This window comes from Schistocerca cancellata, chromosome 6, assembly GCF_023864275.1.
Source record: "Schistocerca cancellata isolate TAMUIC-IGC-003103 chromosome 6, iqSchCanc2.1, whole genome shotgun sequence".
Classification (NCBI taxonomy): domain Eukaryota; kingdom Metazoa; phylum Arthropoda; class Insecta; order Orthoptera; family Acrididae; genus Schistocerca; species Schistocerca cancellata.
Window position 1 is genome coordinate 591,732,448 of NC_064631.1, and position 27,778 is coordinate 591,760,225.

Genomic DNA, 27,778 nt, shown 5'->3' on the forward strand with positions numbered 1-27,778 from the left:
GTCCCGGCGGAGGTTCGAGTCCTCCCTCGGGCATGGGTGTGTGTGTGTGTGCCCTTAGGATAATTTAGGTTATGCAGTGTGTAAGCTTAGGGACTGATGACCTCAGCAGTTAAGTCCCATAAGATTTCACACACATTTCAACATTTTTTGAACACCAAGCCGGCCAGGGTGGCCGAGCGGTTCTAGGCGCTACAGTCTGGAACCACGCGACCGCTGCGGTCACAGGTTCGAATCCTGCCTCGGGCATGGATGTGTGTGATGTCCTTAGGTTAGTTAGTTTTAAGTAAGTAGTTCTCCGTTCTAGGGGACTGATGACCCCAGAAGTTAAGTCCATTAGTGCTCAGAGCCATTTGAACTATTTTGCTACACCAAGAAGAAATGCAGATGATAAACGGGTATTCATTGGACAAATATATTATACTTGAACTGACATGTGATTACATTTTCACGCAATTTGGGTGCATAGATCCTGATAAACCAGTACCCAGAACAACCACCTCTGCTCGTAATAACGGCCTTGATACGCCTGGGCATTGAGTCAAAAAGGGCTTGGATGGCGTGTACAGGTACAGCTGCTCATGCAGCTTCAACACGATACCACAGTTCATCAAGAGTAGTGATTGGCGTATTGTGATGAGCAAGTTGCTCGGCCACCATTGGCCAGACGTTTTCAATTGGTGAGAGATCTGGAGAATGTGCTGGCCAGGGTAGCAGTCGAACATTTTCTGTATCCAGAAAGGCCCGTACAGGACCTGCAACATGTGGTCGTGCATTATCCTGCTGAAATGTAGGGTTTCTCAGGGATCGAATGAAGGGTAGAACCACGGGTCGTAACACATATGAAATGTAAAGTCCACTATTCAAAGTGCCGTCAATGCGAACAAGAGGTGACCGAGACGTGTAACCAATGGCACCCTATACCATCACACAGGGTGATACGTCAGTATGGCGACGACGAATACACGCTTCCAATGTGCGTTCACCGTGATGTCGGCAAACACGGATGCGACCATCATGATGCTGTAAACAGAACCTGGAGTCATCCGAAAAATGACGTTTTGCCATTCGTGCACCCAGGTTCGTCGTTGAGTACACCATCGCAGGCGCTCCTGTCTGTGATGGAGCGTCAAGGGTAACCGCAGCCATGGTCTCCGAGCTGATAGTCCATGCTGCTGCAAACGTCATCGAACTGTTCGTGCAGATGGTTGTTGTCTTGCAAACGTCCGCATCTGTTGATTCAGGGATCGAGACGTGGCTGCACAATCGTTACAGCCACGCGGATAAGATACCTGTCATCTCTACTGCTAGTGATACGAGGCCGTTGGGATCCAGCACGGCGTTCCGTATTACCCTCCTGAACCCACTGATTCCATATTCTTCTAACAGTCATTGCATCGCGACCAACGCGAGCATCACTACGATAAACCGCACTCGCGATAGGCTACAATCCGACCTTTATCAAAGTCGGAAACGTGATGGTACACATTTCTCCTCCTTACATGAGGCATCACAACATCGTTTCACCAGGCAACGCCGGTCAACTGCTGTTTGTGTATGAGAAATCGGTTGGAAACTTGCCTCATGTCAGCACGATGTAGGTGTCGCCACCGGCGCCAGCCTTGTGTGAATGCTCTGAAAAGCTTATCATTTGCATATCACATCATCTTGTTCCTGCCGGTTAAATTTCGCGTCTGTAAGACGTCATCTTTGTGGTGTAGCAATTTTAATGGCCAGTAGTGTAGCAACTGGATAGGACAGCTACACAAAGAGTAATGAAGAAAGGGGGAAGTTATTCGGAAGTAACACAATGGAATATCGAACACATGTATGGAGTGTAAATCATATACTACACGGCTTCAAAGTACGATAAATGGCAGCTTATAGATTCGATCTGTGCAAGGACAAAGGCTTTTGTCATCTGTTTCCTACGTTGCGTAACATCCAGAAAACGAGCTTATGTGGTGAATGCGAGGAACTACTGTTACGTTATCTCAGAGGCAGGATATCTCGGAGAACAAAATCAGGAACAGCTTAATTGATTTGCGGAAAAATCTTACACAAAATTACAAATACCAGTGGGGCACGTGTCTACTATGTATCAGATGCAACAAATGTGCAAGAAACACGTTTCCCATATAAATACATTTAAGGATTCACGTAGTGACATGTATAATTCAAGGGAAAATGTTTGACTCAATGAATTCACGAAGTTGTAATGTATCGGAGAACCTCCATAATTTACAAGTAGATAATGTTCTGCCATATAGAGTGTGAATGAATATCAAATTGGAGTATCTATCATCCCTCCGAATAACATGTTGTAATCACAAAAGAAAGAAAATTACAAATCGCTTAACAGCATCGTCGCAACTGGGAAAAGCTGCTAGTAAAACAGTTTACACGTGCCTAGTACTGACGTAGATTCATATCACCACGTGTTTCGACACCACTGAAAACGTGAAGAGAGACTCAGTATTCTGCAGGCGATGTCTGGATGAATAATAAAGAACGCATAAAGAGCACGATTTTATCCAACTTGAATCATGGAACCAAGTCTTACGAACGTAACTGAGATGGTCATCACTGTTTGTTGAATGTGCCCATTTTCAACACCTGGAAATGCCTAAAACACCGCTTGGTGCAGCACGGTGGCGAAGGCGGAGGACAAGACGAGGGAGCCTTTCCGTAATAAATTCTGCCTCCTACCTTCCCCATTGGCCAGCTACGGACAAATTTTTCGCCCTTGTTTCAGAACAAAAACAGTATCGGCTACAAAATTATTTAATGTCAATGAAGCATTTCACCCTTTTGGAGCATCTTCAGATAGTGTAAAAGTACTACGTGAGCCACCATCATAAAACCACATATAATGTAAAATAGACACCATGGTAACCAGGTATATGATACATCCGTCGTGAAACATCTAAACCATGAAGTGGACCTTGAGCATCTACATCTACATCTACATTTATACTCCACAAGCCACCCAACGATGTGTGGCGGAGGGCACTTTACGTGCCACTGTCATTACCTATCTTTCCTGTTCCAGTCGCGTATGGTTCGCGGGAAGAACGATTGCCGGAAAGCCTCCGTGCGAGCTCGAATCTCTCTAATTTTACATTCGTGATCTCTTCGGGAGATATAAGTAGGGATAAGCAATATATTAGATACCTCATCCAGAAACGCACCCTCTCGAAACCTGGACAGCAAGCTACACTGCGATACAGAGCACACCAGAGTCACCACGAAAAAGCTAATAGTTAAATTTCAGAAAGACATAAGCTCAGCCGTCAGTACTGAAACGTCTGTCCTGTTGAATTTTTGCCTTAATGCTTGATTTGAGGTCGTCGGTCTCGACGACTGTTCTTAAAGAATATTCGTTCGCCCGTTACTAAATAATATACAGTATTTTCCAACTGAAATTTCATCACGTTCCCATAAACTTCGATTAGCAATCTGCAAATTTCGATAGAGTGTAATTTCTTTTTAATGTCACAATTGGCGCGTCCGTTAATTTAGTTACACATTTTAAAATCTGACGAATAAGCGCCAAATGATCATTCCTGCTCACTGTTATCGTCATACTGGCGCCAACAAATATGAGGAAGGGTGTAGATCACAGACTTTCCCGCGGCGATTCACGTTCGCGTTGGAAAGACCCAAGCAACTGTATAGAACATCCATTCTGTAGCCCAGTGGTCAACACGACTCCCGGTATCTGCCAGGGATTTTTCCTTGGTGGGAGAACTGGAGCGGTATGGACACAGCCCCGTAATGCCAGCGGAACAGCTACTTGACTGAAGGGTAGCGGCCACAAGGTCGAAACGTCGGCAACGGCTGGGGGAGCAGTGTACTGACCGCATGACCCTCCAACCCACACACAACGATGAATGACTGAGGATGACAATGCGATCAGTCGACTACCGCGTTGTCTTCAGGGCCTGTTCGTGATTTTTTTTTCCACACAAAGACAACGATTTTTAAAAGTCTAGACAAACTCATTTCACAGATTCTGTCAACTGCTGAAATTACAAATCGAATGACCGTAACCACGAATCGATGCTAGTACATAAACTTAGTATGAAGATCCGTCACTCGAAACCAATTATGTGCGAAGCTCTGAAACTACAAATGCATGACGGAAAGGCTGGACTATCAGACAGCGACGCTAGTACCATTATGTCATTGCGATAAATCACTTTTACTAAACTCCACTTTTACAGGTAACCGCCCCCTCACTTATCGATCTTAACGACAGTAAATATTAAACCGCGTGTACCTAATGGAAATTTGGGAAAAGCAATCGTCACCGAAGTTAATCTGTCGGTAAAGAGGGAGGAAAGGGTTACATCTAAAAGAAAGGAAATATGCAAATGAAACTGGTGGAAATTAATTTTGAAAAGGGGCAAAGTTAATAAAGAAAGTAAATGCGCTGTCGTTACGTTAACAATTAACTGGCGTTAATTAGATATTTGAGATTTGGGGAAAATTACGGTCGCCAGTCCTATGGACAACTACTATAATAACTGAAAAAGAAAGGTTATTGCACATATAATTAGCACTAAAAGTGTGGCAACTGAAGGTCGACACGTGTTGTGTGAAAACTGAATATTGGTCAGAAGTAATAAATTTCGCTACAATCTGAATTAATTTACCAAAAGAATTAATAAAACCGGAAAACTGAAAGTTAATTTTGTGAGTGAAATTAATAGTGAACTTTGTTTCTGAAGCACTACGAAATTCAATAAAATAAGGTTAGTCTTGGGCTATCTCAACAATCATTTCAAAAGCTACTTGAATCTACGCAATTTAGAAATAAGAGATTTAACTTTGAACTTGAATTAATTGATTCTGAACAATTAACAATAGTAAAATTTAGTACATACCAAGCTGAGCTGCAGTCACAGGTAACCTAAAATTCGGTAACAAAACTCGCACTCTTAATTTGTGCTTGTGTAATCTAAATATTGTAGCCAGCTATGAATACCTTAACTGAACTTAGAAATTAAAGCTGTGAAAACGAATGATATTACTTTAATGCTGGCGTTTGAATTTCAACGACACTCGGGTTCATTTCGGAAAAGGGAGGGACCCTGGTTGGTAATGCAATTGGGACAACCAGAAACAAAGGTTCATGCTAAGTTGCTGCAATTTTGTGATGCAACAGTTTAAAAAGCTGAGGTCTGTCATACAGTTCTAAAACTTTACGTGCTTTCAGTCTTCCTTGTTAGTTGATTGAAGGTTTGAAGTCGTCAATCGAGGAGGTGGCGACAATCACTCATTGTCGGCCGTAGCTGTTGCGGAAGCTGGATGTTGGCGCCTTCTTCTAGACACGGTCACCAGGCGAAACGGGCTCTTGATGTGTGCCTGCTAAAGTTTCCCGTCCGCGAAACCGTGCCAGAAACTATATACCAAGTAGAGCGCAATTACATGCTGCCAAACCCCAGAAGCGCGGCAACTCGTGGGAGCGTCACTCAACACACCTGCTGCACCGCCCTACTCCAGCCAGACTCCGCTCTTCCCACGCTCCACGCGGCAGAGGTAACACTACCAAAGATCCTAAACACTTCGGTTCTCCACATGACCTATCGATGTAATCGTGTGATAGCATAGTTTTCCCTAGGCAAGACCCAGCATAAAAATACAAATAGTATTTACAAAACAAACCAATTGTACATCGACATAAATGCATATATATATATATATATATATATATATATATATATATATATATATATATATATATAAAACAATGACAATATATAAAGCCACAGAAATGTCATATCTTCAGGTAACAAAATAAGGAAAAAAATTTCTTGTACAATAGATGGAAATGGGAGGATATGCATTTCCGGCGTTACACACAAAATTTACAATATAGTTGTGACCGTTAGGAGGAGCACTTTAACGTTCAAGTTTCGTGTGACGGTGTGGCACCTATACATTTATCTCCGCGTCTTCGCGTTAGCATTGTGTGGAGAAGGCAACACTAGAACTACAAAAGTACTTGTCCTGACACAAGACAGAGCAAGGGTAAGTTAGTGGAGCCACTCTATGGAGTTGGCAATGCCAACTATGTGTTTAGCCATGGAGGCACACTACCCACGGTACAAAACAGCTGGAAGCACGGCGCTCCGCGTTACTGTACTCGCTAGTCGGCATGCAGTCTCTACTCACTTGTACACTGCCGTATCAGTCTGCACCCCAGAGCTACATAACAGCTTGCTCCAACACAAGCGAGACATGGCATCGAAAGATGCCGGAATGGAGACCATACACGCCTGAGGTCATTACACATTGGTGAAGTTTTACAGTCTATGGCGCCTCTTGCAGCGAATCCGTATAGTTCTCACGGCTAGTTAAGAACTTATATTCTCTGTCAGCTTAATTCTCCCGAATGCGTTTGAAATTCTGGCAATTTTCTTTGTTTATTACGCAAGCATCGTATTAATTCGTGTACTGCCATCTTGTTCCATTTGTAACATGCTGTGGTTCGGAGTAAGCGACCTTCTTCCATCTTTTTAAATTATTTCCCTGTTTTAAAATTATCCCTTGTGTGACAGGGACGTCTCCACTAATAAACCAGTATTGTGGATAAGCGGCCAAAAATGGAAAGGCTGCCTCAAGTTTCTTATGTATCGAGAAATACAGCTAAATCATGTTAAACTTCTGTTTCTTGTCTGTAGCCGTCCCAACTGTCCCAATACACTCACTGAGCAAGTTTCGGCAGAAACACCTTCAGTAAGACAAGAAGTTCGTAATGTCCCATAATAAAAGTTTATGAATGACTGTGCTGGTTAAATTCTACGTCATTTCATACAGAGACAGCTGAGTAAAACTGAACGTACTCAGACAGTTCTCTCTTTACTTATTCTGATCATCACTAAACTGACACACAATATTTTTTTTCAGCGTAACGCAATCTGGCTTTCAATAATCCCTACAAAAGAATGGGCCTGACTAACAATAACCTATACCTTTCATGAATTACTTACCTGACAAAAATCTTCGTTACTCGAACTACTGTAATTCAGGGAGCGCCAATGCTGCCAGCTAAATAAAAGATTCTACCTACTGAAGACACGAACTACTGATAGCCATAGTTAGCAAATGAAAAATTTTGATAGAGAACAAACAATGTGTTTACCTTAATAATGTTCGAAAGTCGTCATATATATCTATTAATTGATGACATCCATCTTTACAAATTTCCTTTTTCTGGCGGACACACGTCCAGTTCGTCCGCTTATAGTGACCTCTCAAAACTCTGGTATGTCTCTCTCCACATCCACCACTGCTGGCGGCTCACCTCCAACTGCGCAACGCTACGCGCTGTTCACATCCAACTGCCCAACACTACACAAGCGAATATTCCAACAATGAGTCCACCTAGCCACAGACTGGACACAGCACAGTGAGTGATTTTCATACAGAGCGCTACATGGCGTTACCAACATAAATTCCTAAACAGCCTACTTACAAGTTCTATGTGATGTTACCATCTTGATGACAGGAGTTCTCTTGAAGTAAGATATTCCTTATCTGCGAGATGGGATGGGAGGATGAAGGAAGATCAGGGTTAACGTCTCGTCGATAACGAGGTCGTTAGAGACGGGCGAGAAGGGATGGAAACGACAGTTGGGGAAATAATACACCGAAGATTCACAAGGTTTATGAAATGGTGCTAGGGGCAGGGGCAGGATAGTCCTCTTCGTTAGATCATAACGCTCTTTGTTTTTAGAATGAGCTTCATAGCTTACGTCAGATTGCTCATTTTTGTATCTGGGACTCCGATTATAATTTTGAAACTAAAGCTTTGGAACACAGTGAATAGCTGGTTTGACGAGTGGAAATTCGGAGGATGCAGTGGAAAGTGAACGGCGAAGCTGGGATGGTGACCACAGAGAGAGGTAGAGGGTGAGGGGTGGAGAGGGGGGGCAGAGGGACGGTGACGTCGGGAGGGGGGGAGAGAGTACGTGCAGACAGTGTGCCGGGTAGCGGGCTTACGTCAGAGAGACAGAGAGAGAGAGAGAGAGAAGAGGGAAGAGTCGAGAAACGCTGGTCGGCCGCCTTTTTGCTGGGGTTGCGCGCGGCGTGCCGGCGCCAACCAGTGCCTTGCACCGCGCCGGAAGCGAGAAACTTCTGCCAGAAAAACAACTCGCCAGAGAAATAAAGGAAACGGCCAGAAAATTAAGACCGGCGTCGCTTTTGTTGCGCGGCGCAGTCTGGCACGGCGCGGCGCGGCGGCTCGCTTTCCGTTCGACCGCAGGCCGGCGGGCAGCCCGGGAGCGGAGCCGCCGCGGTCGCCGCGTGTCCGCTTCCGCCGTCCGCCCACACTCTGACGGGACGCGCCTCCTCAGGCGGATACTGGCGCAACAGGAGGAACGCGACAGTCTTTAGCCGCGTCCATTTATAGCGGATTGACGCAAATCCGGTGCGTGGTTTCCACACAAGACACACCCATCTAACTTCAGTCTCCTCGACCTGTTTTAACGAGGGCGATTCAAATCAAAACCTTAATTACATATTATTATGCAAATCAGTATTACACTACTGGCCATTATAATTGCTACACAAAGAAGAAATGAAGATGATAAACGGGTATTCATTGGACAAATATATCATACTAGGACTGATGTGTGATTACGTTTTCGCGCAATTTGGGTGCATAGATCCTGATAAATCACTACCCAGAACAACCACCTTTGGCCGTAATAACAGCCTTGATACGCCTGGGCATTGAGTCAGACAGAGCTTGGATGGCGTGTACAGGTACACCTGCCCATGCAGCTTCAACACGATACCACAGTTCATCAAGAGTAGCGAATGGCGTATTGTGACAAGCCAGTAAATCGGCCACCATTGACCAGGCTTTTCAATTGGTGAGAGATCTGGAGAATGTGCTCGCCAGGGCAGCAGTCGAACATCTTCTGTATCCAGAAAGGCCCGTACAGGACCTGCAACATGCGGTCGTGCATTATCCTCCTGAAATGTAGGGTTACGCAGGGATTGAATGAAGGGTAGAGCCACGGGTCGTAACACATCTGAAATGTAAGGTTCACTGTTCAAAGTGCCGTCAATGCGAACAAGAGGAGACCGAGACGTGTAACCAATGGCACCCCATACCATCACGCCGGGTGTTACGCCAGTATGGCGATGACGAATACACGCTTCCAATGTGCGTTCACCGCAATGTCACCCAACACGGATGCGATTATCATGATGCTGTAAATGGATTCATCCGAAAAAATGACGTTTTCCCATTCGTGCACCGAGGTTCGTCGTTGAGTACACCATCACAGGCGCTCCTTTCTGTGATGCAGCTTCAAGGTAACTGCAGCCATGGTCTCCGATCTGATAATCCATGCTGCTGCAAACGTCGTCAAACTGTTCGTACAGATGGTTGTTGTCTTGCAAACGTCCCCATCTGTTGACTCAGGGATCTAGACGTGGCTGCACGATCCGTTACAGCCAAGCATATAAGATGCCTGTCATCTCGACTGCTAGTGAAAGTTGGCCGTTGATATCCAGCACGGCGTACCGTATTACCCTCCTGAACCCACCGATTCCATATTCTGCTAAGACTCATTGGATCTCGGGACCAACGCGAGCAGTAAAGTCGCGATACGATAAATCGCAATCGCGATAGGCTACAATCCAATCTTTATCAATGTCGGAAAGGTGATGGTACGCATTTGTCCTCCTTACACGAGGCATCACAACATCGTTTCACCAGGCAACGGTGGTCCACTAATGTTTGCCTATGAGAAATCGGTTGGTACGTTCCTCATGTCAGCACGATGTAGGTGTCGCCACCGGCGCCAACCTTGTGTGAATGCTCTGAAAAGCTAATCATTTGCATATCACAGCATCATCTTCTTGTCGGTTAAATTTCGCGTCTGTAGCACGTCATCTTCATGGTGTAGCAGTTTTAATGGCCAGTTGTGTATTTTGTTTTTGCTGTTGCTGGTATGGGCGTTGAAAGATCACTGGCGATCCAGCCGTACCATACACTGATGAACCAAGACATTATGACCACTCCCCACCGTAAGACTGAATGCCTTATGATGGTGTTGCGGGCACGTGACGCAGTAAGGAAAGAATTTAAGTGGAACAGAGACGAATGGGCAGTCATAGCCAAGATACGGCTATGACATTGAGCACGTTGTTGGGGCTCTGCGGCTGGAAGCGAGAACCTCTGGAACGGCAGAGCTGGTCGCCTGTTGGACTTCTACTGTCATGAGTACCTATGGAAAGTGGATAACGGATAGTGTGATAACAAGTAGATCGTATGGTATTGGACGTCCGAGTCTCATCACAAAACGTAGAGGCCGGTGGATCCCCCACAGGAAAATCCAGGACATTCAGGACGACAGAGAAGAACGCTGGTGCCGGCACACCGTTCAAAGGCCACTGTTGAAAATGGAGCTCCACGTCCTACGACCCCTAAGTTCTCCTGTGTCGACCAAACGACATCGTCAGTTATGACCCCAGTGGGCACAGCATCACTGAGTGTCCAAGGTGGATCTACAGCAACGTGCCGTCTGTGAGACGAATCGCATTTCTTGTTGCATAAGGTCGATGGTTACGTCCTTACACGGCATCGTCCAGGTGGATGGCTGCATGAAACATGCTCTGCGCCACAGATGCAAGCCGTTGAGGACGGAATTATGCTGTGAGGTACATTGAATTGTGCTTCCACGGGACCAATGGTGGTAATCGAAGGCATCATTAACAGCAGTGAACTACTTGAACATAATTGCGGACCACCTGCATCACTTCGTGCTTCAAGTCTCCCCCTATGGTGATGACATTTTCCAGCAGGATAACTGTCCTTGTTGCGAGGTCTGAATAATGCTACAGTGGTTTGAGGAGCGTTACAGCGAACTCGCATTGATGCCTTGACCATAAAATGTGCCTGATCTTCACCCATTGTAACACATACCGATCACCAGCTGTGTGCCCATAAGCCACCATCCCGTAACTGTTGAAAACTGCTTGACCTGTGTGTAGACATCTGATGCCACATACTTCTGGAATCCTGTCAAGGGTTCTTAGAATCCACGCCAAGCAGATTCTCTGTGTATGGTGTTTGAAAAGTGGAACGAGACGCTATTGTTCAAATGTGTGTGAAATCTTATGGGACTTAACTGCTAAGGTCATCAGTCCCTAAGCTCACACACTACTTAACCTAAATTATCCTAAGGACAAACACAGACACCCATGCCCGAGGGAGGAATCGAACCTCCGTCGGGACCAGCCGCACAGTCCATGACTGCGGCGGCTGAGACCGCTCGGCTAATCCCGCGCTGCGAGACGCTATTAATCAGGTGGCCACAATGTTTTGGATCATCTGTGTATCTCTCGAGGAAGGGGCGAGGACTGCTACTGAAGATCTTTACACCCTTCATTAACTCTACAGAAGACGGCATTTGTGTCCGAATCCATCTAATACTGAAGTTTCTACATCAGCGGAATGAAACGAAGAATAAAAATTTGTATCAAGACTGGGATCCGAATCTAGGTCTAGTCCTCACTACGAAGATGCACCAATTATTAAGCCATTCTAGTTACTAAGCCATCCTAGCACAGTGGCTTTTCACAACTGCACCGACTAGCCTAACACGACTCCCTCCTCAATGCAAATTCACATTCACACCTCAGCCCACTTGGCAGTCCCCATATACTCGAACAACATTGCAAAGACCTCCAACTGTATTGGAATAGCACCTCAGCATCGAACGAAACGGACGATCCTGACTGAAACCCAGCAATAGGTGCTTTAATCAAAAGAAACTATATGCATTCAAGGAACCATTTCTAGTCTCAATCATGCCAAATGGACTGAGGTGTGAATGGGAATTTGAATTGATGAGGGATGCATGTTACGATATTCAGTGCAGATGTGCAAAGCTACTGTGCCATGGTGTAATGTAGTGGTTAGCGCGTCTGCCTAGAGAGCAGAGACGTGGGTTCGAATCCTTGCCTTGACACAAATTTTCATTCGTCGTTTCAGTCCGCATGTTCTCGTATACAGTGTCGATGGTTGAGATGTGGAAAGGCCTCTGGAACCATATGGTTTCATTTGACTGCAGTTTGTGGGTTTCATCTGAAAAATAAGATCGCCAATAAACAGTTGAAGGTGTCATTTAACCAACAGAGAGTGAAACACAACTTATATAATATCTTGGAATTACGTAGGCTACGTGCTTAACCGAACATAACACCTTAAAAATGTTCGTCAGAAACCAAATACATTAAATGTTATTAGAAAATTTGCTGTCAGATGCACCCATGCGCCAACACAGCAGCATCATTTGTCTTCACGAAACTGAAATATTGTACTTTGGTTTGGCATGGAAGTCACTATATCAACAAGGTTGACGTGCAGCTCCACGAAACTAAGTGTATAATCAGAGGTACGCTAAAACCTCCACCTATACTGTTGCTCTCTGTCATTAGCAACATAGTCTCACCAAAGGTACGACGAAAAAAAAAACCTATTAGAGAATGGGAAAGAATACAACAGATTTATCATGTAAGAAATTGGCTATTCAATATATAGCACTCAATTTACGAAATACACTCCTGACATCACGAAAGCCAATATGCAACAACGGCTATGTAAGAGAACTTAACACCATTAATCTAATGAACACTTGGAGAAATGACTGAGAGAACTCAGTAATCATCACGTAACTGATCCCTCAAAATCATTGCAAGGATTCAACTTCCAATGAAAACAATGGTCTAGATGCGACTGCCCAAAGCGGCGCCGGCCTGAGTGGCCGTGCGGTTCTAGGCGCTACAGTCTGATGTCCTTAGGTTAGTTAGGTTTAAGTAGTTCTACGTTCTAGGCGACTGATGACCTCGGAGGTTAAGTCGCATGGTGCTCATAGTGTAAGTAGGCTGTTTAGCTTCTTATATGTAGGCTGTTTATGTTTTCTTATTGGCAACGTTACGTAGCGCCCTGTATGAAAATCACTGGCTGTGCTGTGTGCAGTCTGTGGCTAGTTTGCATTGTTGTCTGCCATTGTAGTGTTGGGCAGCGGCAGCTGGATGTGAACAGCGCGTAGCGTTGCGCAGTTGGAGGTGAGCCGCCAGCAGTGGTGGATGTGGGGAGAGAGATGGCGGAGTTTTGAAATTTGTAAAACTGGATGTCATGAACTACTATATATATTATGATATTAAGGTAAATACATTGTTTGTTCTCCATTAAAATCTTTCATTTGCTAACTATGCCTACTAGTAGTTAGTGCCTTCCGTAGTTTGAATCTTTTATTTAGCTGGCAGTAGTGGCGCTCGCTGTATTGCAGTAGTTCGAGTAATGAAGATTTTTCTGAGGTAAGTGATTTGTGAAAGGTACAGGTTAATGTTAGTCAGGACCATTCTTTTGTAGGGATTTTTGAAAGTCAGATTTCGTTGCGCTAAAAATATTGTACGTCAGTTTAAGCACAGTATTGGATAATTTTTCTAAGGGGACGTTTCATATGTCGACCCTTAGCCGAGGATACCTCACTGGAATCTTCTGATTTTTTCCTTGTAGTTTGTGTAATTAGTGTAGCTATTGTTTATTGCTAGTGCGTAATTGTAGAGAGAATCTCCTTTGTAGTTGCAGTCTTTCATTGTTGTACGGTAAAACAGTTGTGGCATGCATGTAGATTTGCACCAAGTATTTCGCAGCTGCGCTTGCAATTAACTACATATTATTTTCAGTGCTACGTTAATGTGTTCTCTTATTTTTGCTCTTCAAATTGTGTTTTTCTGTGTTATCGTGTGAAATATTGTAACAATAATGGCGTGTGAAAAACGTAACACTAGGCTTCAAAGTAAACTGAGAAATAATAGTGACGACGAGCGTAGCTTATCAGCACCACTGTGTAGTGAATTAACAGACATTCGAAGTAGTAATTTGGTAATTGTGCAAGGGAAATGGAGCGGGCAGCAAATAATGGTGTAGACAGTGAAACAGGTAGTGAACAGGGAAGCATTATCGATCGATCGGTCGGCAACAGCTCGCCTCAGGAATCGGGAATGACAGAACACAATATTGCAAATACTGTAGACTCAGGTTTTGGGTTCTCACCGTTTTCTCAAATGAGTCAAGACACATTTTCTGTTTGTCAAAATGTGAATGTTGCCGGTGCAACCGCACTGCCGAAAAGCGTAGAGGAACAGATTCCAGACACTAATGCATTGTTATTACAGCTAATGCAACAAATGGAACAAAATCAGAGACAAACACAGCAAAAGCTTCAAAAGTTAGACACAATGGAACAAAATGTTCAAAGGGGACGTTTCAATAGTCATCTGAACCAAAGCGGCGACACAGGTGAAACTCTGAAGCACCTCAGCACACTCTGCTCCTTTCCATGAAAGTACATCTTGTAAGAAAATGTGGTGGGTCACCTGAGAGCTCTGTAGAAGCCACATTTCATGCTATAAAGCGGATACGTTATCCGTACACTAGAAAGCGAGGTATTATGGCATGAATGGTTGGAAGATCCCGAAGGGTGGGTTCTGCCATCTAATTGGAAAGGTTTTTCCTATCCTCTGCGCCATCAGGCACCTGTCCTTCGCGATGTATGAGTGTCATCTGCGTTAGTGTAGGCCTATCTATTAAATGTAGAAGACTACAATGCATGTCTGTATGTGTGTGTAGTGTAGTGCAGATGTGTAATGCAGTGTAGTAGTGTAGTGTCATGTTCGCGTTGGAGATGATGAGAGAAGGGAGAGGGCGAACCTGATGCCGGCACCTAGCCCACTCCTCACGAACAGCAACAAGGGAATGGTGCCACCTACCTTAACATCCCCAGCCGACGGACGGATCACCATCAAAAGTGCTACATGCCCTCACTTCATGAAACAATGTGGAGAGGTTTAGAATTGAATCCAGGACAAAGGCTGGCGGTCATGAACTTCATGCCACCACCACTCAAGCCCCCTCCTGTCAATAGCACACAACGTACTCGGCCGCTCACCCATCGAAGCACTACCCACACACAACGGTGCTTAATTTTGGTGACCCACCTTTTTTTATTCTTTCTCTCTCCTTTCCTTCTTTTTTCTCCTCCATAGCCCCGCCTAACGCTTACCAATGTGTTCCTTCTCAGGTCAGCTTCATCGCTTTTAAACAAAGAAATTTCCAAGCACAAAATAAAAATTATGTCTTCTGAATCAAATTGAAAATATGCATCTTCTTCTGTAATTTAGTCATTATTATTATTATTATTATCGAAGAAGTCTGAAACTGAGGAGCGCAAACTAAGGGTTAAGTGTATAGAGGGAGTGAAATGTGATGCACTGCAGATCATTGCTCCACACCTTCAGCGCATCTCACAACTCTCCGTATTACATTCCCTGGAATGCGAATCTGACTGGCAACTCTGACACTCTTTGGAGAGTACATTCAACCATTTCTTTTTTCAAAATGACGTTTTCCCATTCCATTTGTCACCGTTATACCGTCGATCAGCGACAATTTTAACTCATTCTATCCACCTTTACACTTGAAATTAGTACTGTCACTTTAGTGGGGAATAGAAAAACTTACATAGCTGTAGCCCTAAAAATTGTCAGTGCAGCTGTGTGCAACTGAGGCCAAAAAAAGGAAAAAACACGTTTGAATACAGTAACTGATTGATTTACAAATACAGTATTGGAATTGTGCATAAGCTTGCAATAGTTGGTGTACAGCAGTAGATGATCGGTGCCAACTGCAGCCCAAATAACGATTTTATATCAAGGTCTATGATAAGGAATTCAATGCCATGAGCGGCGTACAATTTAGGTCACCACTCCCCTCCACCTGGGGAATCACGGGCAATAGATCAAGATAATCCAGGGGAACGCCTCCCCCCCCCACACACAAACACACACACACATACACACTCTACACGAATGTGCGAGGTCATGCAGGGGAACCCACATTCATGTCCCATGTACAAATATATACAACATTTACATACACACATAGTGTGCAGTTGTGTAAATAGTACACTATATATGGACAGCACACACTCACATATTGTCTAATCAAGCATGCATACTCATACGCACACAGGCACAACTATGACAAGAAGTTCACCCAACTAGTGCACACACCCACTCACAGATGCAGTCGATTAGCACAAATTTATTATAACTGATGACCTTCATTCATCACATTGCATGACTCTCCTAACAGGCAGTGGTAATAAATTGCGTTTACGTGGAGTAAAGCACGATAAACCAAAATTAATTCCTATCGACTGACCCAGATGTAATGCGAAGTGCGAGAAGAATTCCCCAATACACGGCCCATGAAACCCTCATGGAAACTTTGCCGACGTGATCCAACAAATTAATCAGTGGCCTAATTCAAGCCAGGGCAACGGCCTTGCCGCAGTGGATACACTGGTTCCCGTGAGATCACTGAAATTAAGAGCTGTCGGGCGTGGCCGGCACTTGGATGGGTGACCATCCGGGCTGCCATGCATTGTTGCCATTTTTCGGGGTGCACTCAGCCTCGTGATGCCAATTGAGGAGCTACTCGACCGAATAGTAGGGGCTCCGGCCAAAGAAAACCATCAAAATGACCGTGAGAGCAGTGTGCTGACCACACGCCCCTCCTATCCGCATCCTCAACTGAGGATGACACGGCGGTCGGATGGTCCCGATGGGCCGCTTGTGGCCCGAAGACGGAGTGCTAATTCAAGCTGGAGCGGGTGCAATATCACCGAATTCAGTGTGGCGGGGCGTCGGCCGGCCTTGTGGTGCTGCAAGGCTGCACTCGTCTATTCACTCCTAGCTGTCTTGCTCAGTACATAGCTGAACCAAAACATTCTATCTCCAAGCTCAATCGTTCCATTTGCTAAGCCCTAAACTGCAGAGATGCTCACTCTCTCTCACGCAAGCTGAGTGAAGAACGCCACGTCTGCACTCTAGGAAAGTGGGAACAGAACACCACTATGGAGACTTCTCCCAGTCCGCTCTTCACCTCGGTTTCCCCTCCAGCAAAATCACTTACGCCAATTGCAGCGCAAGGTGCGTTAATTCCCACAAAATTTCCCTTCCTCTCAACTTCTGCTATTTAGTTCCTCCCAGGCCACCCATCAAGGTTAGCGTCTGCACAAAACACCAATTTTTCCGGAATTCTGACTCCCAGGAGAGTACTTCAAATTCCTCGGTACTACAGGGCTATTACAAATGATTGAAGCGATTTCATAAATTCACTGTAGCTCCATTCATTGACATATGGTCACGACACACTACAGATACGTAGAAAAACTCATAAAGTTTTGTTTGGCTGAAGCCGCACTTCAGGTTTCTGCCGCCAGAGCGCTCGAGAGCGCAGTGCGACAAAATAGCGACAGGAGCCGAGAAAGCGTATGTCGTGCTTGAAGTGCACTCACATCAGTCAGTCATAACAGTGCAATGACACTTCAGGACGAAGTTCAACAAAGATCCACCAACTGCTAACTCCATTTGGCGATGGTATGCGCAGTTTAAAGCTTCTGGATGCCTCTGTAAGGGGAAATCAACGGGTCGGCCTGCAGTGAGCGAAGAAACGGTTGAACGCGTGCGGGCAAGTTTCACGCGTAGCCCGCGGAAGTCGACGAATAAAGCAAGCAGGGAGCTAAACGTACCACAGGATGGTGCTCCACCGCACTTCCTTCATGATGTTCGGAATTTCTTAAACAGGAGATTGGAAAACCGATGGATCGGTCGTGGTGGAGATCATGATCAGCAATTCATGTCATGGCCTCCACGCTCTCCCGACTTAACCCCATGCGATTTCTTTCTGTGGGGTTATGTGAAAGATTCAGTGTTTAAACCTCCTCTACCAAGAAACGTGCCAGAACTGCGAGCTCGCATCAACGATGCTTTCGAACTCATTGATGGGGACATGCTGCGCCAAGTGTGGGAGGAACTTGATTATCGGCTTGATGTCTGCCGAATCACTAAAGGGGCACATATCGAACATTTGTGAATGCCTAAAAAAACTTTTTGAGTTTTTGTATGTGTGTGCAAAGCATTGTGAAAATATCTCAAATAATAAAGTTATTGTAGAGCTGTGAAATCGCTTCAATCATTTGTAATAACCCTGTACATTCCCATTGGAGGCCAGCGTATTTCATTCTGTCGCTCTTCACCTGATTTACTTCAGACTCTGCGGACCGTGAATTCAGCGTGAAGTTGCTATAGTCACGAACACACATATTTTGGCCTCGGTTGTCCACTCCACCATAGCTTTGCGTGGCTTTCTCGCATGTTTCACTGAAAATGAGACGACGGAAATTTATCAACAGGTGTACAAGTTCTCCGTCTGCTTCCCGGTACTCCAGTATGGGGTCAACCACCCACTCACTGTCACTCATCTTAAGGCAGCTGGAGGCCCCGCCCTGTTACCACTTTCTCAGAGCTTGAGCCGCCCTAAGCTGCCTATTGTCGCTTCCCTTCGCCACTCCCCAGATGCTCATGGTCAACTCTGAATACTTCCATGGGATAAACTAGCCTCCAGTGAATCGACGTGTTTCCACAAAGTTTTCATGTCGTGTGAATTACTTTAAAACCGTCACCCGACATTAATTATTCCAATTTGTCCACACTATACCCTCTACAAGATGCATTGTGCCATGTCAGTCAGTTTTGTTCAGCCCTACTGTTCACTCAACATGAGTTAGGTGATCTTTAATGACTTTATGTAAGGGGCATAGATCTTGCCATCTTACACTAGTAAGAATACTCTCCTAGCCTTCTTGACCGACTTTTTAACTTTCGTATCCATGACAACATCATGATCACTAATCCCTGTCTCAACACTGACACCGTCTATGAGGTCTGGTCTGTTCGTAGCTACCAGATCTAAAATATTTCCATTACGCGTTGCCTGTCAATTTAACTGCTCAAGACAGTTTTCGGATTATGTGTTCAAAAGTAATTCACACGACGGCTTGTCTGTGCCACCTGTAATGAATCCATAGACATCCCACTCTATACTAGGTAGGTTGAAGTCGCCTCCGACTAATATAGCATGATCCGGGTACTTCTGCGATACAGAATGTAGACTCCCTTTGAATGTTTCTAGAACTGTCGCGGTGGAACCTGGTGGCCGGTAATAACACCCATCAATTAACTTTATTTCTCCTAGCCATGTTAAATGCGTCAGAATCACACTCTACTTCGACCTCAGTAGACACTATATTTTTGTCAACTGCAATGAAGACACCACCTCCTACGGTGTCTAATCTGTCTTTCTGATACACGTTCCAACCCTCACTAAATATTTCAGAACCTCCTATCTCAGAGTTCAACCAGCTCTCAGTACCGAGAATAATTTGCCTGCCACACGCTTCCTGGAGGGCAGTGAATTCAGGAACTTTATTCCGAACACTCTGAAAATTTACTGCTAATATCTTTATAGCTGAAGTGTCTTTACACTGAGCGCGTCCTGATTTGTCTGCCTGCACGTCAACTGGTGAGTATTTATCAGGACACCTCGCACTACTGCATAGCCTAAAGAACCCCCATGTGCACACCACAAGTACTCTGCTACCCGAGTAGCCACTTCCTTTGTGTAGTGCAAAATCTTGAAAATGATCTTTCAACGTCACATGACATTACAGGTAAAAATTTAAGGGCAGCGCATCAGACGACGTGAAATCATCTAGATTCTCCTAGCGCTTCTCTCCTTCCAGTAACTGAGCGATCTTCCGAATCGTAGGCCAACCAAGATTTCTATGAAGAACTGTACCCCATCCCATTTTCTTCTAAGTCTCTCACCAATTGGACCTGTCCTACTCTTGCTCTGTGTCCTGAGTCCTTCGACGAGAGCGACTGCCATCGTAACTTCTATGTTACGAGTCCCAAGTTTCTCAGTTAGGCCTGGAAGGCTACCCAAGTGCGCTCGGATGAAAGATAGGCTGTGTAATACGCTGGGATTCTTCAGGGCGTCCTTGGCTTTTGCTATGGCTAAATTCTCGCTACCTTCAAAGCTCCTTGGGACCTAGAACAAGAAAGTAGTAATCTAGTGAATGCCAGTTTCAAGCTGAAAAATGCTGTACAGAGAAATAAGCTTAATACTGGAATTCTATGTTGTGTTCGTTTTCTTTGCTTATTCAATTTATCCGGAACTACATATGGATCCATACCTCTTCAACTTTTCTGTGGTTGTCTGCATAATAGTTTGCTGCTGAAATCCCCACCTCGTCAGGACTGGTTCAGGTGGCAGAGGAGAGTCAGAGTGAGCAGTCTCGAAAGCTCTCACTCGAATTGGTGCCTTGATGAAATTCGATTGGCGGATGGCTGCCGCCGACGTGGTTGCCGTTGTCTTCAGCAGATGGCGCCTAAGACTTTCGTGTACGCGAGTTGATCACAGGGCTTTAGTTTATGATGAATGATGTTGGTTATATTTGATTTGATGGTATTCTTTTAGAGATTTGGGAGGTTGAAAGGTTTATTCATGAAGGAATTCGCCCCCCCCCCCCCATCTATTATTTATTTTATATTGACATATGGTTTGAGTTGTGCTTAGTGCCACTACTGGCTAGAAATAAAGTATGGCAATGTAAAAATTATGAAGTTCCTAAAAAAAAAAGAAAAAAAATTTAAAATTTTCTTTAGTGATAACGTGTACGGATGTACCATTCCGGCTGCTAGACGTAATTACAGCCTGATAGATGCTATATGCTGAGTATATTATTATTAAATTACATGTGAACACATGGAGCACATGACCATGCAGCGCCCCCTGCCGGGGGCGCTTCGCTGCAAGTTGACTTGTTCAGCGTCAGTACACACTCTGCTACAAAACTGCTTATGTCGTAGTTATAGTCATATGTTACTGGACACTTTCTTTGTTTTGTCAAGGCCGTACGCATAGTTGGTTAGGTGGGAGTTGAAGTTTGTGGTATGCAACTCATATGAGTTGATCTCATTATCTGTAGCGTTGAGACGTGTTGAGTGTGCTGTTCACTTACGTTTTGTACTTTTTTGTAACAAATGTGTGAAGGTGGGTGTTATCCCGAAACGCGTAACGTGTTCGAACAGAAGAGTCAATTGAACATCTCTTGACTTTATTGGAATTGTACAGCATTTGTTCCCAATTATTAATCGAGAGTATTTCCACTACTATCTCGCAGAAAAATTGATTGTGTGTTGCCGCTAGCATTTTTTACATGCGACGAGAATCTGTTTGGATTGTCTGCCAGGTTTCTAGGCAAAGTTTCTATTATAAGCATCTATCTTTGAGGGCCGCGCTAAATTTCGTAATTGTTAATTGAAACTGTGTGGCTAACACTCGTACGTCATATATGTTACAGGGTTAAAATGGAACCAGTAGTACGTGCAGCGTTTGTGACTGGTGTTTATGACGGGCTGCCGGACTGCAGACAGAAGTTGCGGCGACTCTGGTTCTTCGACCATAAATATAATAGACTGGCCCTGACGTCATTTTCGTGGCTCCAACATCTCTGGGCTAAAGTCACGTGAATGTTGGCAAAACATGGTTGTTTCGTGTTGCGCTTATGGCTGTACTCAGCGTTTTGAGCGGGAAATGGCATAATATTTCACGTGTGTTTCTATGATAGTGCTGATGCATTTATTGAAATCTGCTGACGTGACTTTTGTATGGTTTTTACACTTGACATAGAGTATCACGTAAATGAAAGTGTTGAAAGTGATGCCTGTAAAGTCAGACTCAAATTACATTTTGAAAAGTATGTGTGATAATTCGGTTACAAATGGTTCAAATGGCTCTGAGCACTATGCGACTTAACGTCTGAGGTCATCAGTCGCCTATAACTTAGAACTAATTAAACCTAACTAACCTAAAGACATCACACACATCCATGCCCGAGGCAGGATTCGAACCTGCGACCTTATCGGTCGCTCGGCTCCAGACTGCAGCGCCTAGAACCGCAGGGCCACTCAGGCCGGCTACTTCGATTACAGAAGTATATCTGTTTCTCGTTCCTACTCATGGGTTCCCTAAGGATGAAAACCGAAGGCAGCTTTGGATACAGGCCCTGAAACGGAAAACGTTAAGCCATCTGCACATACGCCCCTTTTTGTATATACAAGTGAAATTATAATAACGTAAGAGCACCTATAGTCGACACATTAAGAGAATTTTTTTCTACCTTGTAACACTATCAAATAAATGTAGGCTCCAAAATTATTTTCTGAAACTTCAAAGTCTCACCTTTCATCTAAAATATCTTTTTTTTAACTGATAGTTTCAACTTTTGTAAAAATAGTAGGAACTGAACCTTTGAAGTGCACCTAAAATTGATACTCTAAAATGGACCTGTTCCTAAAGCCGACAATTTTGGCACCTATTGTTGACATAATTCCCATATCCCATTTTCTTTTATTAGTGACTAGAGCTCAAAACGCGGCGAACCCAATGTTTAAAGTTTTGACACGAGCCCACTCTTACTGTTTAAAATAATTTTAACGACATTTTCCTTTAATTGATAGTTTATAGTAATTTCGTCCCGCTGCCAACTAGAGGGGCGTTCGATGTATTTGTTAGATTTTATAAATAGTACTGTGAACAAATCCAGGTCAAATGCAGTTCTGACATAATTTTTCGCAAATAAAAAAGCAATGTTTGTTGGAAGCGTTTGGCAGTCAACTGAGAAATGTGGGTAAAATACGATACAAACATAGGATGGCAGACCGCTGATTTGAAATCCCGCCACGCTTTGCCAACAGTCACGTGGTTTATGTTGGAGCCACACCAGGCCTATAGCTTCTGCACACCAAGGCCAGTTGTGGTGTGCGTACTGTAAGAGCTTCGGTACACCCACCATCAGATTATTTGACTTGTTGGTCTAACGAAGTAGGCGAGTGTCAGCAATATTTCTCGTGGTCTTATCGTGGCGTGTTTATCTTCTGCCGTTAGGTCAGACGATAGAAATGCCACTTGCACGCTTAGAGTAGCAGATTGACGGTGACCAACTTTAAACAGAACTTGATTAATTTTCACACACATTTATTAAAATAATAACAATCATAAACCTTACTGAACTTGATTGACAATCTGAAGTTCATTTGGTCTTGGTACGTTAATCTTATTCTCACATATCTCTGATACTTGACAAAGTGTCTATACATTTCTCTTCATGGCTATGTACAGGTCAGATTGACTATAGATTGGTACAGACAAATGCAGACTAATGCAGACTGATGCAGACTAGTGCAGACTGATTAATCGGAGGTCTGTACACTCGTTATAATACCTCGCGCGTTTAGGTATCACTGCGCGAGTGTGATCCGCGAGGAGAAAAGTTTCTACGTTAGCAGCAATCTTATTGGCTGCGTTAAATATTAATACGCGGATCGGCGGAAGCAGAATTTCGTCCGTCTCTAAGACAGCGCCATCTCGTAGTGTGGAGACGGACGAGGGCTGCGCCTGCGCTGTAGCGCTTAGCGGGGCGCGCTCTATTGGGAAAGTTGTGTACGCGCTGACTACGCGGAACTATGTATACAACATGGAGGTAAGAATAGAGGGAGACGCCTTGACATCACAGCTGTGAAGCTATGTGAAGCCGAGGGTAGCCATCTCAATCCGACCAAAACATTGCTGCTGTAAGCTTGTGTGCATGGGATTGTCGCTCGCTTTTGGAAGGATTTTGCGCTATTATGGTGACTTGTGTGGTGTTCGGATGTACGAATCGTTCTGATTGTGATTCGAAATCGAAGGGAATAACATTTCATGTGTAAGTTGTCTCGTTAAGTGTGATTTTACAACTTCATTGTGAATGAACGTGTGCTACATCGGTACTTGTACTATAGCGTGTTTTTCTCCTGTATGGTTTTAGATTTCCTAAAAATGAAAGTCGGAAAGCTCTGTGGAAGAATGCCGTGAGGAGGAAGAATTGGCGTGAGTCTAAATGGAGCTCTATATGTTCTCAGCATTTCCGAGAAGAGGACATAGACGGAACTTCCCTTTCAACAGTAAGGCTCCGAGAAAATGCTGTACCATCAGTTTTCCGTACACACCCAAAACATTTGCAAAAGGTATGTTAATTCAAAGAATTAAATTCTTAGTTTTCAAGTTCACGTTTCAGTATAATACGTACGCATCGTCGATAATCGAAGTGTTGAGTAACTCACTTTGTCTTCATCATGTACCAAATTAAAAGCTAACGCAACATTAACTGGCGTAAAGTATAAGCCTAAACAGGACACTGTGTAGATTTGCCATTCTATGTACCGTATTTCAGTAAATATTGGTGGTAATGAACAGTGTTTCCCAGTAGTGTAACGTAACTGAAATGTCCCAGTACGTATTACAAACAAGATGTATTTATGGGGCTTTGGAGGGAGGGTATAGCTAACTTAGTTTTCAGTTTCTATTTTTTAGTTTGTGATACACGTTTATTACTGAATTAACAAAATTGTATCGTTTACATTGAAGGCTAGCTATTCGTAATATTACATTAAAAACTATTTTTATTCAGAAGAAACGCGGAATTTCGCCTTTACGAGATTTTATTTTAAACAAAAACTTTGAAACAACCAATCTGATGACGTTACATGCGTATATGGTGCAATTAGCGACTGTAATACACGCAGCGCTATAGCACACTGGCAATGTTTTGGTCAGAGTGTCATGGCAGCGAGCCACGCCCCCATGGCTTCAAAACGTAGTACGGCTGGGATACGTAGCGCCACCTCCCCTTATTCTTACCTCCACGGTATACAACACCAGGCTACTAGTATCTATGGTCGCAGCTCTGGTTCCAGATTAATGCGCTGGTGGCGCTCACCCTGAACGCCGTGTGGAGCCGGCAGAGGGCGCGGCTGGACCGTCGTTGGAGCGCAGCGCCGCCCTCGGGGCATTATGCGGTGCCCGGGCCTCGTCCAACTTGCGGAGAGGGCGCCACGGCCCAGTGGGTAGCGAACCGACCTCCACTGCGGCCCGGCGCGACGGAAGGAAGGGGAGGCTGGCGCGCCGTGGTGCTGTGCGGTGCGAGAGCGGGCCGTTAACGCTAGAGACATAAATTTCTAGCCAAGTAATTAGTTTTCAACGAAACTTTAATTAGGAAACCGTAGCAGAGGAATTTATAGCCCTTTGCGGTGCGGTGCCCAACTTCTTCCATTCCGGGCCGGGCCCCGCCGCTGCGCACTGCCCGCTCCTTTCTCCTCAGGTAGTCGTACACCTCTCCGTCCCCCGGCCCCCCTCCCTTCCTCCCCTTTTATTCGACCACTGGCACCGTCGTCTCCCGGAATTTAATTTGAGCGCAGGCGCCGCGACGTGGATTCGTAATCAGCGACGCCGTCGTCCGAAGCAGACGAGGCGCCGTCTCCCGCGTGTGCAGCGCAGCCAGCAGACGGCAGGTAGTCGTCGTCACGGGCCGGGCTGTGCGGCTGGCGGGCGCCGGTGCACTTACTGCACTCCTTCGAGCTTTCTCTGCGAATCTGGTACGGGAACGCCATTGCGGACATCAAGAAAAAGAAAGTCGCAGCAATAAATGCTTCTGCCTAGCTTTTTCCACTAAAGGTCGTTACTTTTCTCACAGTCATTTGGCATTACATGTCCAACGAATAGAAAAGCAACTGGAATCACTCAACAGAGGAAAGTCCACTGGACCTGACGGGATACCAGTTCGATTCTACACAGAGTACGCGAAAGAACTTGACCCCCTTCTAACAGTAATGTACCCCAAGTCTCTAGAGGAACGGAAGGTTAAAAATGATTGGAAAAGAGCACAGGTAGTCCCAGTCTTCAACAAGGGTCGTCGAGCAGATACGCAAAACTATAGACCTATATCTCTGACGTCGATCTGTTGTAGAATTTTAGAACATGTTTTTTGCTCGCGTATCATGTCGTTTTCGGAAACCCAGAATCTACTCTGTGGGAATCAACATGGTTTCCGGAAACGGCGATCGTGTGAGACCCAACTCGCTTCATTTGTTCATGAGACCCAGAAAATATTAGATACAGGATCCCAGGTAGATACTATTTTCCTTGACTTCCGGAAGGCGTTCGACACAGTTCCGCACTGTCGCTTGATAAATAAAGTAAGAGCCTACGGAATATCAGACCACCTTTGTCACTGGATTGAAGAGTTTTTAGCAAACAGAACACAGCATGTTGTTATCAATGGAGAAGCGTCTACAGACGTTAAAGTAACCTCTGGCGTGCCACAGGGGAGTGTTATCGGACCATTGCTTTTCACAATATATATAAATCACCTAGTAGATAGTGTCGGAAATTCCATGCAGCTTTTTGCAGATGATGCTGTAGTATACAGAGAAGTTGCAGCATTAGAAAATTGTAGCGAAATGCAGGAAGATCTGCAGCGGATAGGCACTTGGAGCAAGGAGTGGCAACTGACCCTTAACATAGACAAATGTAATGTATTCAAAATACATAGAAAGAAAGATCCTTTATTGTATGATTATATGATAGCGGAATAAACACTGGTAGCAGTTACTTCAGTAAAATATCTGGGAGTATGCGTGCGGAAGGATTTGAAGTGGAATGATCATATAAAATTAATTCCTGGTAAGGTGGGTGCCAGGTTGAGATTCATTGGGAGAGTCCTTAGAAAATGTAGTCCACCAACAAAGGAGGTGGCTTACAAGACACTCGTTCGACCTATGAGTATTGCTCATCAGTGTGGGATCCGTACCAGGTCGGGTTGACGGGGGAGATAGAGAAGATCCAAAGAAGAGCGGCGCGTTTCGTCACAGGGTTATTTGGTAAGCGTGATAGCGTTACGGAGATGTTTAGCAAACTCAAAGTGGCAGACTCTGCAAGAGAGGCGCTCTGCATGGCGGTGTAGCTTGCTGTCCAGGTTTCGAGAGGGTGCGTTTCTGGGTGAAATATAGGATTATATTGCTTCCCCCTACTTATACCTCCCGAGGAGATCACGAATGTAAAATTAGAGAGATTAGAGCGCGCACGGAGGCTTTCCGGCAGTCGTTCTTCCCGCGAACCATACAGGACTGGAACAGGAAAGGGAGGTCATGACAGTGGCACGTAAAGTGCCCTCCGCCACACACCGCTGGGTGGCTTGCGGAATATAAATGTAGATAGATAGATACCTGACACTATTTCTCCTTTAGTGTTCACCCTTGAATCAGGTTTACAGCAGTACTCCCTTCCACCTTTCTGTTAGCCTTCCTCTACATTTCTGCATATGTAACACTTGTAATCTACCGCATATATGTCATCCTTGGACATCCTCGGTGAATCCTTCAATCAATAGCTCTTTTTTATTATTGTATCAATTATTTTGTTGTGCCTTAAAATGTGCCACTTCTTGCCTAGTTGTGCATCCAGATCTGGTTCCTGTATTTTTCTCAGCACCTCTTCATTGGTAATTCTACCTCACCAGCTGACCTTCAACATTCTTCTGTAGCACCAAGTCTCCAGCCGTCTTCTCCCTTGTTTTCCTACTGTCCACAATTCACACCTGCATAGGGCCGGACTCCAAACAAATGTTTTAATGATTCGTTTCCCCATATCCAGACTGACGTTTTTGCTGCTCACCCTAAGTTCTCTCTCACATTAAATGTGTCTTCAGGGTGCTGTATTCGAATCACAATTTCTTTCCAAGTAGGCAAATTCCTCTGTCACTTCTAACTTCCATCTTCCAATTCTGATATTGAGCAGTTCATATTCTTCTTCAGTACTGTGTATCATCACTGTTCAGTCTTTCTCCTGTTTATTCTCATGCCATAAGGGTTACAGAAAATCTTTTACATCATACTAGCTACCATCTCTAGGTCTTTCTTCTTCTCTATGACCACAGCAACATCATCCGCATATTGTAGCACG